We start from the raw sequence: 10,054 nt of genomic DNA, 5'->3' as shown, positions 1-10,054 counted from the left end.
TTTAAAAAATAGTATTTGTTTTTTTTTCTTTTTTCCCTACAACATACTTTCCAATTTTTGATAATTGTTTTGTTTTAAATGGCTTTCTACTCTTCTCTTTCTCCTTCCTCTGTAGAAAAATATTCTTACAAGTGTGTCACCTCCAATTCTACTGATTCGTGTATAACTCCAGGTGTAAGTGGCATGCATTACTAATTTCTAAATTTTTATTTAGTAAATTAGCTCTTAGTTTTGGATTTAACTTCAACGGGAAAGTTTTATGTCTAGTTTTACATTTGATCTTGTGTATGCCTCCCATATGTACTCTTCAGTATCCTCTTCTAGAGTGAATATTACCCCTCAAGAACTGGAAGTGATGATGCACACATGTAATTCCAGCACTCAAGAGGCTGAGGCAGGAGGATTGCTGAGAGTCTGAGGTCAGCCTGAGCTACATAGTGAGATCATGCCAACCTGAACTACATGGTTAGTCCTTGTCTCAAAAAAATTTTGCTCTCCAAAATACATATCCTAGTATCAAAGTAATTATATTTGAAATAGGATCTTGGCAGATAGGATCAACTTTAAAAGAAGTTTTATTGGACTGTGTAAGTCAATAGGGCTATAATTTCTAAAACAGGAAAGAATAAATTTCTATTTGTTTTAACCCACTCATTTGTGGTAATTTTCTAGTCTAGCCATTTTAATAAGATCCCAGGAAAATCATGGAAAAGAAAGGAATTTCTTGAAATTTGAACCAGTATTTAGCAAGGAAAGAAGGAAAATACTGGCCTGAGATTTCCCATATTCAATTTAGGATTTCCTTTTGGTATTATACTGTTGGGAGCCGTGGCACTGTCAAGTCATCAGACGCGGTGATTGCGAGGCCTGTGGGAAAGTACAAAAGCCTGGGCTAGATTACCCCTCTCATCGAGCCCGCCTGTGTGGCACCTGTTTCTTATCACCCCACTAAGTTCCCGCCTCACAGGGTAGTCTGCCTAGCTATTAATCCTATATATAGCCAGTGCCTCCACCCCCGAGAGAGAGAGAAGCACAAAAGGAGCCGCGGGGAGCGGACCGGTAGAGGCTTCGGGGGAGACTGAAGCACGGAAGGAGCCGCGGGGAGCGGACCAGTAGAGGCTTCGGGGGAGACTGAAGCACAAAAGGAGCCGCGGGGAGCAGACCGGTAGAGGCTTCGGGAGAGACTGAAGCACGGAAGGAGCCGCGGAGAGCGGACCGGTAGAGGCTTCGGGGCAGACTGTATAAGGAGAGAATAAAGAAAAGCCTGACCACCGCCAGACCTTGTCGTGTGTCTTTCCTGCCGGCCGGGAGCGGACATCGACATCGGCGGACATCGGCGGTGGACTGCATTCTCCTACACAGTGCTGCAGCTGCAGGACAGGTGAGTAGAGGATAAGCCTGGGCCCTGGGTGGCGCGCACCTACAGGGTTTGTAGACTCCTCTCAACCTCACGCGTAAGTGGCGGGTTTCTTGGGCCTCACGCGGTGAGTATGAAACATAACACCAGAACTTAAGGTAATAAAAGAGTGTAAAACATAAACATAGAAGTAAAAATAACAGAAGATATATTAAAAATGGGAAACATGCCAAGTAAAGATACACAGCCTTGGTGTTGGTCCTTCGGAGACTCCTAAAGTCCAAGGACCTCAAGGTGGGGCGTAAGACTTTAGAAAATTTCCTTGCAGAGATTGACAGCTTTGCTCCCTGGTTTCTGCCTACAGGGCATGTAAACCTGCCCTCCTGGGAAAAGTTGGGCAGAGACCTTTCCCTAGCAGAGCGGGAGGGTAGAGCTTCAGTCTCTGCTCGTCCATTGTGGGAAATGATACACGCGTGCCTAAAGAGTGAGGGTAGTTACGGGGGGAGCTCTCAAGAACTTGTAGAAGTACGCGAGGTGTTTGAACAGGCACAGTGAGGAAGCTCCCGACCGAGAAGGGTCCGTCAAGGAGGGCAGAGATACAAAAGAGGAAGCCGAGGCGCGGTTTGTGTCTTTCCGCAGGAATCGGGACGAGAGCCAATGTGGGTCCCAGAGAGGTTGACGCGACAAGTCCCTCGACTGAAGATCAGGCCTGTTCCGCCAGAGGCCAACCGCAGACCCAACAACAAGATGAGCCCTAAAAGAACTGCAGGACAATCCCTTTTTGGGGGCCTGGAACGGCTTGCTCCCCTATGTGCTACCCTTGTATACGCATGGCTCGCTCGCATGGCCTACGACCGCGTTTAAAAGTGACAGGCTTCCCACATTCTCCTCCCTAGACAACAACATGTAGCAGGGTGGGTGAGTCAATGACGGGTAAGAGTGTGCCTCCCCAGCACGACTCAACCTAAGCCAGGCCCTACCCCGTTCCGCTCGAAAGCCGCTGGATTGTTAGATAAATTTCTCTCCGAGGGGATTCGTGGAGAGAGATGAGTGCATGCCTATGTGCAACCAGGTTCCGTCCGGTTCATTCCTGGCCCTAGAAAAAAGGACGAGGGCCTCAGGGCCTTGGTGGACCCTGGGACGGCCGACCAGGGTCTACGCTAAGGGCCTACGGTGGGCCTCAGTTCGGGGCATAGGCCTCTGCACTCTATCCAGGACGGGCTGCGATGCGCGTAGCCATCATTTAAAATGGAATAGGGGGAGATGTTGGGAGCCGTGGCACTGTCAAGTCATCAGACGCGGTGATTGCGAGGCCTGTGGGAAAGTACAAAAGCCTGGGCTAGATTACCCCTCTCATCGAGCCCGCCTGTGTGGCACCTGTTTCTTATCACCCCACTAAGTTCCCGCCTCACAGGGTAGTCTGCCTAGCTATTAATCCTATATATAGCCAGTGCCTCCACCCCCGGGAGAGAGAGAGAAGCACGAAAGGAGCCGCGGGGAGCGGACCGGTAGAGGCTTCGAGAGAGACTGAAGCACAAAAGGAGCCGCGGGGAGCGGACCGGTAGAGGCTTCGGGGCAGACTGAAGCACGGAAGGAGCCGCGGAGAGCGGACCGGTAGAGGCTTCGGGGCAGACTGTATAAGGAGAGAATAAAGAAAAGCCTGACCACCGCCAGACCTTGTCGTGTGTCTTTCCTGCCGGCCGGGAGCGGACATCGACATTATACAAAGGCATTTCAGAACTTCTGTCAATCTTTTCTGCAAGCTTGTTATTTGGCCTCTTTTCTGTAATCATCATTTTCTATATACATTTACCATTGCATTTTAATGTAAGGTGAAGAAATACTTTCCTTTGTTATTGGACTTTCACTGTTATTTTTATTATTTTATACAGGTTTTTTTTTAAAGAATATGAAGCATATCTTGTTTTGGAGGACTGTGTATTCTGGATATTAAGCTGAATTTAATGATCAATAAAATTTCTGTAGTAATGGCGTCAGGAGAAATTTAGAGGGCAGACTATGGTGGATTTTTTTTTTCTGCCTGTTAAATGTTAATATGTTCTTTCTCATTGCCATGTGGATTGCAGTTCCTTGTTCATTTATATTATATCTACGTAGTGCAGATATAAGAGAAGTGTAGATATCTACCACACTTATTTGCAGTATAGTAGGTAATGAAGTGTTTCTGGTCATTTGAATGTGAGCAGGTACAGCTTATTTCCTATTAGTGACACTAATAATTGTAATGTTTCATCACCTCTCTGACTTTTCCTTCTGCCAATAACAGGCATGTTTCAAACAGAGGTTATTATTTTAGCTATATTTCAAAATGAAAAGATATGTGAAATACATTAGCAGCTGCAGATATAGTATTTACAAAAAAGTTTTTATGCTACTGAATATTTGGATCTATTTGTTACCACAGAAATTATTAAAAATACAATATCTAGAAACTGTACATATATCAACAATTACAAAGCTAATTTTAATATTTAAAAATAGTTAACAGGTAAAGCACAATTGTGTAAATATCTTCATATTTTTATATTTTGATTGTGTATTTTCCTACAGGTAAATATATTTAATTAGATTATATGACTGAGCATTTAATTTTGATTAATCTTCTTTCTTATAATTATTGTTAAATTGTATTTGTCAGTTTATGAAATGTATGACCATTGCAATATAACTTTTCAATGGCACATATCATGATTTTTAGCTTCTTTTCATATCCTTGAAACTTACATCATTCTCTGGCAAGATAAACAGAAATAAAAAGTATGTCAACTCTGAATTTAGATCTTCAGTGGGACTGAATACTTCTGCCAGTTTTTTTGGACTCACGCCACCTTTGCTCAGGATACCCTACTGGTGAAGGAAAGAGAAAGGATTTTAGAAACAGTTTACATTCACACAGAAGAGCCAATTATGTGCATTTCCCCCAACTTCACATTCAGTGACGTTTCATTGATGAATCAAAATTACTTCAGGGTTGAGATTTCATCAGGCTTTGTGGATCAAACTAATTTTAAATTTTATTTATCACAGTGAAGTCAATACAGCATTTAAAACTATGAATTCAGTCAATAATTCATCATTTAAAAAATATGAATTTTTGAAAACTCTCTCTGTCATTTTTGCTTGCAGAATGGCTGTTTTTTCGCCTTGAGCTTCTTTTCAAATAGCTACCTTAAAGGAACTATCAGCAAGTGAATTATTATTGGTAGCTAATCTTAATATGTAAATGTTTCTTGAAAATTTTATTTTACAAACTATTGAATTTAACAGCCAATGACACATAATTTATTTTTTTGTGGCAGCTCTCTACTTTCGATTCGGTGACTAGAGGTTTATCTCCATGTTATTTTTTTCAGAGAGTAAATTCATGTCTATGCCACTATCTGCAGAGATATAGTTTGTAACAGTAGAAATGAGACATGGAAAATTATGCCTTATTACCTGGTAGTTTCCATTCTAAAAACTTTTAAAAATGTGACTTTACATAATGCCTGATGTGGCAAAGAGTAGTCTTACAATTTCCCCAGGAAGAAGAGAGTGAAATCCAAGAATAACAGTGATCTTTACCATGGTAATCATTAAAAAGCATGCAATAAAAGAACATATATACATTATAAAAATCATGGTGCAGTCAGAAGAAAGACATGGAAGTTATTGAAGAAAATGTTCATTAGTTTTTTGGTGCATTGATATAATGACGTGCAGAGTGCAAGACTGGGTCTGAAAACAGTCCGCTCTTGGATGTTTGTCATAATAACGGCACCTATAACCAGTTAGTTTCAGTGACAGCAGCAGGGCTAAAGAAGAGAACTATAGCAGTTCCCAGATGAGGAACTTTTCACCATTTTGGGGAAAGACAAGAGAACCTAGGATGGCGAAATGGGGAAGAATAGACGAGCAACAGCTTTACTGTAACTCATGGGATAGACATCTTTTATCAATAGAAATACATGTCCATTAGAACAAGTATTACATTACGTTTTAAGATTTACCATCCACCTGTCTGCGACAGAAATGAGCTAAAATTTAGAAATGTGTTTTTAAAAACGTAGCATTGAAAGAGAATTACAATATGACTGAGGGCAGTGTTTTTACACATATAAAAAGTATCAGTTCTCATTGTTTGTGCGAGTTGTGCTCTAGAAAGCCACGGCAAAAGCTAAATTGGAAAATCGTAACCATTGTTCCTAAGGAAAATACAGAATCAGTTCCCAAGAAACTGATCATTTTATTAATTAGTCAATACACAGCTTTCTTTTATGTTGGTTTTTAAAGCCCTCATAATTAACATATACTTAAATCATTAGCATTGAACTCATGGACAGTGGCATTATTAGTCTTAAATAAGGTGCTTGAGTATACCTTATATATAACCTCACAGATTTACATTTAGAAACACTGCATACCACTTCATAATTATGCTTAGAGGTCATGTTAAGCAACAAGATAAACAACAGAAAACACATGTGATACAATGTGGTACAAAGTAGATTAAAAATTATATACTTGCTTAAATTATGTGGATGAAATACACAGACAAAAATACCTTTGTGTTTGACCTTATCTGTGAATATGCATGTTGGGAAACTCAAATTTATTGATCATCTGGGCATGTGTGTAAATGATCATAAAAGCACTAGATGAATTGATTTTGGAGCCAGAAGTAGGGTTAATCAAATAGGAAAATGTAAAATAAAGATATGGGAATCATGGAAATAAATTTTATATAAACATATCAATGATTGGCATATATGATGTGCCTTATGGGGAAGCATAGTCAAGTTACGATGATACAAAGGAATTTAAAATGAGTTTCATTGCCTAATGAAAAGGAATAGAGATACTGTAGCCAGATTTAAGTTTTAATCAATGTCACAACATACACTAACTCTGTGACCCTGGCATGTTCTCTTTCTGAGCCTGTTTTCTACTATGTATACTGGGAAACAATTTGCTTCTTTAGCTTATTGTGAAAATTAAATGCTAATATATGTGCTTAATGTTGTATATTAGTAATATTTATAATATTTCAGAGTAAGGTTGAAAATGGTGAATGTTTCCAACTAAAGTTGAAAAAGAAATTTGCTAGTCACGTGTAAATATTGGGATGTACAGTAAATCTAGGTAGAGAATATGTTGTACAGGAAAATAATGAATGGGAATTTACTTCTATTTATTGAGACATTTACGAGACCTAAATGTAGAAAGGTGAAAATATGGCTAATAAGTATGTCATAATCAAATTTATTGATTTAATAATATCATCAAACTGTTTCCAGCAGGGAAATAACTTTTATGTATATTCTTATTTTAAAGGTTTACTCTAGAAATACTGTGGAAAAAGTATTAAAGGGATATTGATAGAATTAACATAGACTACTGTTTTCAGTTTAAATTGCACATTCTGTAAGATTAAAAAAGTATAAGATTTTTTTTAAATGTCATAGGAGAGGAAAACAAGATATTGCTGTTACTGGAATATAAAGTTCTGAGTTTAAGAAACACTGTTTTGAAACATGATTAATTTTGGAAAAAAAAGCTAGTGATTCAAAATAGAATGAAAATACCTGAAAAACTGTCATAAAAACTAAAAACAAACAAACAAACAAAACATGTCACTGTTTCTGAAGTCTCCTACCTGTTCAGAGCCTAGTTCTGGAAAACAAATTTTGTTATGCAGAAGGAGCGATTCTAAAAGAACATGCTATTTAAAAAGGCTCTGATGGATCTTCTGGATTTGGAGGTTGATTAAGTACGTTTGTAGAGACTTTATGAAACAATATTGATTGAAAAACCTTGGAGAGAAATTACAAGGGGAGCTAAAGTAGGAAGAACATTGTCAAGTACAGATAAAGTGAGAACAAATAAGTAACATCACAATATAATTCTCCTGTGATTCATGAGATTTCATTGTACTGAGGCATAGAAATTATGTGTTGATCTGAAAAAATCTGAACTTTATTTTACTTCACTAAAATGTGCCTTAACTTTAAAAGAAAATCATCATCTATTGATTTTATCTCTGTGATTTATTTTAGTAAAAGAGGGCTATGTATGGTTAAAAGAAAATCAAATTAAACAACAAAAAGAAATGAACAAAATGAAACACTGTTTGAGTTTACTAGTTATTTCTAATTGTTTCAAAGTTTTGAGAGACTTTAAGACAGCCCAGCTGAAATAGTTCTAGTAACTGTGGAGCAGGGGCAGGCATTATAATCTCTGCATTACTGCTAGAAACCTTGAGGCACAAAACCATTTAAGTGATATGCCCAAGGTCACTGAGCAAGTCACTGCTGAGACCGAAAGCAGAATGCCAATTCTTCAGCTAGTTCTTTGTTTAGGAAACCATATTGGATCTTTTATTACTCTGAGGTGAAAATTTAGCTTCTTGACAGAAGGTTTTTTCCTACTTGTATGCCAACCTACAAAATCAACATTTAAAAAGACCATTGAATTGATATTAAATCAAATCATATTTCATGCTTCCGATTTTCAAACCACTCTTAGAAAAGTATTTTCTTGTTTAAGAGAAAAATATCCATAGATAGTTTTTCACTGTTATCATCTCAATTCATAACACTTTTCTCCCTCCTCTAAATATTTAATAGCTCTATTTAACAATGAATATGTTCTGGTTCTGCACAAGGCAATGCAAGCCATAGTAACTGGTTTTTCCTTTAGACAGCTGAGTCAGCAAGAAATCATGCAGCCTATAGAAACCTTTTTATTTGCTATCAGTTTTTCAGAGTTCAAGCCATTGAAATATATTGAAAAAAATATGAGAGCCAACTAAACCATGCAAATTAACCTTACATCTGCTTTATAGGACTCTTGAACTTTCAGATTTGTAATTCCTTATCTGTGGCTGCTCAAACAACTTTCTGGTTCATAATGCTGTCAGTGCAATGGTAGGAAAAGAAAGTGGATTATAGTTTGCAATACATATTTGTGTGAAAGTACACTCATTTTTCCAGTCATAAAAAGAATCCTGTTGTCCTCTTGTGGGAATTCTTGACAACTAGAAATTCTAGTTTTTGAGCTTCCTACCTACACATATGAATTTTGTGTAAAATAATTTTTTGATGTTCAGACTGGTTAAATATTATTAAAGAAATATACATTCACATATGTTACATAGGACTGTGGATGTTATTTATCTCTACATGTAAATACATACACTGAGATAGAAGCTCACACGTTTATATGTTTAGACATACTATGCATTACTTTATAATTATATGCTATTTTAATACAATAGTTAACTTTTAATAAACAATTATCAGGGAAAATGCTCTCTAATGGTCTTCATCTATACTATTTCAATTATTGCCAACACTATTATGACTATTGTTACTATTCTCATGTACTTAATGAGGAAATTGAAAAACTAAGAGGATAGTTCAATATTACATAACTTTGAATTGTTTTATATATATAACAATGTACATTATATAACTTAGAAGTGTTAGAGCAGGAAAATAAACACAGGTATGTTAGCAGTCATGCAATATGTAAAAACAGGAATCTATTTATGAATATATGAGTATTATAATGTATAAATATAGAGCTTTGGTCAAAGTTGACTAAATTCATAAAGAGAGATGAAAAGAAATATCTTTGGTAGGCGGTAAGTAGTTCCTAAAACTGAATCGTGACAGTGTTTCACTGTAGTTTTCTTGGAACTGATGCCATCAAACAATGTCTAAGGTGCTTACTATGTAGGAGTTATATTTTTATGAAAATTATACATGGAATATTCAATATTTCTAATTAAATATTTGCAATTATGACATTTCTCAGCTGAAATCATTTTAAAGTTTAAGTAAATAATATATTTTTTCAATTAAATTTATGTTCATTTTTATCTTGGTTTATTTTTTAACTTTTAGTATTTTAACTATATATAGGGACTTTATTGCTTTAAGTTTGGTATTCAATGGCTTTACTCCCATTCATTATTCAATCACTAATCTCTAAATGTTAATCAAGCGCCTTTAGTTAAGACAATTAGTTCTGTAAAAGGCTACACTGACTGGAAAGCCCTAATATTTATCTCATGGGAACATTTTGTTGGATTTGATTCTCTTGATCATTCTCTTCTTGAAATTCCTTTGGGCTTTGCATCATTCTATTTTGGTTCTCCTGAAAGTTTTTAACTTTTATTTCCCTGTGAGCAATCTTAACAAATGTTTATCCTTTCATCAAATTCAATCTGTAGGCCACGGCTTTTCTTACCATTATATGTTCCTTTTGATGAGTGTGATCACATCTTCTTTAATAATAATAATTGGATAACTCTGTGTTGGGATAGGTCACATATACGTGTCCATATATTTGACGAGGAAAGGCCAGTGAATGTCAGGTCTTATTTGTATATTGTGCTTCCTCAATTTAAACATCAACTATGTGGATAAAACAGATACATATGACAGATAACGTTTCTCTATATGAACCTTAAGTTGAGAGTTGGTGCCCAAGAAACATTCAGTTATGTCGTTATTCCTGGTGTAATATCTTAACTCTAAATTGTAATAATTATACTCAAATACTGCCCCAGTGATCAATTTTTTTTTTTTTTTTGCTCAAAAACATATTCCTGAAAGACTAAATCTAGGGACTTACCTGAATCTCCTTTAATTTATACGCTAATCTGCATTCCCATTGAAGTACTTGGCTTGA

At 36.8% G+C, this 10,054-nt stretch overlaps 1 long non-coding RNA gene across 1 annotated transcript; it reads left to right on the top strand.

Annotated features, from left to right (window-relative positions):
- The first annotated feature begins 820 nt into the window (after positions 1-820).
- Positions 821-3,030, top strand: LOC134470464 (uncharacterized). Its single transcript, XR_010039380.1, has 2 exons — positions 821-1,381; positions 1,997-3,030. It is a non-coding gene; the product is annotated as an uncharacterized LOC134470464 (long non-coding RNA).
- Positions 3,031-10,054: the final 7,024 nt, after the last annotated feature.

Source organism: Cavia porcellus, unplaced genomic scaffold (genome assembly GCF_034190915.1).
Source record: "Cavia porcellus strain 051 isolate PalLab524CR breed Dunkin Hartley unplaced genomic scaffold, mCavPor4.1 scaffold_15, whole genome shotgun sequence".
NCBI lineage: Eukaryota > Metazoa > Chordata > Mammalia > Rodentia > Caviidae > Cavia > Cavia porcellus.
Note: the sequence above shows the minus strand (reverse complement) of the source record. Positions and strands in the feature narration are given on the sequence as shown.